The sequence below is a fragment of the Ostrinia furnacalis genome, unplaced genomic scaffold (genome assembly GCF_004193835.3).
Source record: "Ostrinia furnacalis isolate ACB-3 unplaced genomic scaffold, ASM419383v2 OfSCF4936, whole genome shotgun sequence".
NCBI classification, from domain to species: domain Eukaryota; kingdom Metazoa; phylum Arthropoda; class Insecta; order Lepidoptera; family Crambidae; genus Ostrinia; species Ostrinia furnacalis.
In genome coordinates this window covers 993,120-996,443 of record NW_021135175.1, presented here as the reverse complement: position 1 = coordinate 996,443, position 3,324 = coordinate 993,120, and positions in this window count along the sequence as shown.

Here is a 3,324-nt window from a genome sequence, read left to right as displayed (position 1 = left end):
ATGTCTGGATGTCTGGATGTTTGTTACTCTTTCACGCAAAAACTACGGAACGGATTTTGTTGAAACTTTAAAGTATTACTGTTTATAACCCAGATTAACATATAGGCTATAATTTATGACGATCTGTGACATACTAAATTTCACGCGGGTGAAACCGCGGGCAAAAGCTAGTTGGTTCATAATCGGCGGAGATATTACGTATAAAAAAGTTCATCCCCAATTTTCCACCCTTCGGGGTTGTTTTTTTTATTATTAAATTTAAATGGGACCACCCTTGAGGTATTACCTATACGCCGAAAAAAGATTTGTTCAAATCGGCGGAGTTATCGCGTAACAAACATAGAAAAAAAAACATACGGGTCGAATTGAGAACCTCCTCCTTTTTTTGAAGTCGGTTGAAAACTACCTCCCGTGCCGTTCTCATACCTCAGGCATTGGCCGAGTTAAGATCTAGACCTATAGTAACTCTAGTTTCCGCAAAGGTTCGAAGTTTGAACACAGTGTGCCTACCATGACTTTTCGTTAGGTGTGCTCGCTAGCGACTGCGTAAAAAAATGACATTTAAATGTATGACATATTGTGCAGCGCCCCTAGTGGCCACTTTCAAGAAATAAGATCTTCACAGAATTTTTTGACGTATTCGCTAGCGAGCTCACCTAACGTAAACTCATGGTAGGCACACTGACCACCAGACTAATTAGACCGTTTAAATTTATTCAATCAATCAATAAGTAAATCATTTTGGTAAATATAGATTCGGTTCCTATTAGGTACGTAATACTACGGTATACTACAGTGTGCTTACCATGAGTTTACGTTAGGTGTGCTCGCTAGCGACTGCGTAAAAAAATTGACGTTAATTGTATGACATATTGTGCAGCGCCCCTAGTGGCTACTTTCAAGAAACAAAATCTTCATAGAGATTTTTGACGTACTCGCTAGCGAGCACACCTAACGTAAACTCATGGTAGGTACACAGTAATATAACTTACTAGCGGCCGCCCGCGACTTCGTATGCGTGGACCCCGCTTTACCACCTTAGGGGAATTTTGGGAAATCCCGTCTTAGCGAGCACCTACGTTCTAAAAGGAAACCCTATGCAAAATTTGAGACGCCTAGCACTTGTAGTTTCTGAGATTTCGTGATAAATGAGTGAGTCAGTCAGTGACCTTTCGCTTTTATCGATATACAGGGTGTTAGGTAAATGGGTATATGAGCCGACACTAGCCCATGTTAACATGGTCATATAAATGGTATGGTGAAGTCAGAAAATTTATATCTTCATTTTAGTTATTTTAATTTTCATACAAATCGGATTTTATAAAATTTATTTTGTATGAATATTAAAAAAAATAAAATAATGATATCAAACTTCTGACTTCACCATACCATTTATATGCCCATGTTAGCATGGGCTAGTGCCGGCTCATATACCCATTTACCTAACACCCTGTAGATTAATATACAATTACTTCAGTCAAAGCTACTTGCACTTCATCATTACTGCCATAATATAATCGTTTCAGAGTGAGAAAATTAACCCGGCGTCAATGACGCTGGGTCATATTGACCCGAGGCATTTTCAAACGTTCATAATTTTTTTTTGCGTCCATTTTGTGGTTCAAGCGTTCGTATAGCTGGAGATACAACCTCCCTAAGTCCATTCTGTTAGTTAACACAGTGTGACTCCGCTTGCGTAGCGAGATACACAGGCTTCAAATTAAAACGGGTCATTATGACCCGGCGTCATCGGTGGCGCGGTGATTTTGTGGCTTACTTTTATTCGCTTATTTTGTGTTTAGTGGTAGCTTATGTTGTTCTTTTTTAAGTTTTAGTCAACATGTCTTTGTTAAATGACCCAGCAAGAATAAAGCGTTGCTAGAAGAGTCGGATTCCAAAAGTGTAGAATTTCAGGCTGTAATAGCCAGAACTTGGAAATGGCAACGAATGTGAAAAAAACGCAAGTAATGTGGACTCAGTCTTCGGATAATCTCGACCTTGCATTAATACGACGCCGGCAAGTGCGTCTTGTCACATTTACATGCCCAGACCATTTGATTACATACTGCACCAGTTGCAGCAGTTTCATGGCTCTGAATGATGAAGTAGAACGCTGAGCTCATTGTATCTGCATATAAGAAGTTGTTTTTTATCTCTTTTTCACTATATAACATTGTTGATTCCTATTAATACTAAAAATCTTTACAAAAAACAAAAAGTATAGACTCATTGTGTTTCTATACATGATTTTTTCATGTTTTGTTTAAAAATTAATAAAAAAATTATTTACATAATGTATTCGTTTTATTTTTGTTTTATTAGCTCAGTAAAGAACCCCTTATAGATAGATAGTAATTAAAATTATGATTACTTGTTCAATTTCCTGAAAAATGATCGATGAAATATGGGTCAATATGACCCGGGGTCATCGTCTTTGCAATTATTTTCACGTCATTGGCGCCGGGTTAATCATTAATACCTCGTTCAGCTGATTCAGCCGTTTATGTTTTACTAGCTGACCCGGCGAACTTTGTTCCGCCTTAACGGCAATAAATAAGCAGACTTTTTTTTATTTCGAACGGGATAAAAAGTATCCTATGTCCTTCTCCTGGCTCTAAACTACCTCCCTGACAATTTTCAGCTAAATCGGTTCAGCCGTTCTTTAGTTATAAGTGAAGTAACTAACACGACTTTCTTTTATATAAGGGAGAGTCCGCTAATTTGGACCAGTATTTTCAATCCCATTTTACACATAGTTTTCTTTTGTTTTTGCTAATGTCCATGGTATACAATAAAAGATACATTATTCAACTTACTATTTCATAAGTATTAATTAACATGATTGTTGTATATTTAGCACAAATCAACAAAGTACGAGTTCAGAGCCTCGGTCCAATTTAGCAAACCGGTTCGATAATTTGTACCACAGGGTTACTAAATTGGATTTCAATAAATTTCAAGCCTTTAAAAAAACTATGGCAAAATATTATACGATACATTCTTAACAAATTAGGAAACGAAGAGGAACAGTAGTTAATAACATAGACAATCGATATTGTTTTACACGTTATCACGATTTTGAGTACAAGTTTTGTAATTCCAATTATCGTAACGCACACTTGTACCTAATCTACTTTGCCAGTCTTTTGCTTTCATTTATTGTTAGTCAAACATAACTACGCTATTATAACTTCAAAATATGATTTACTAAAAAAAAAATCAAAATCCTTTGGTAAAGTTCCATACAACTTGATGTGGTACAATTTAGCCGACTAGGTGATAGTGCTTTTAAAAAATCGGTAAAAAATATAGCTTATAAATACC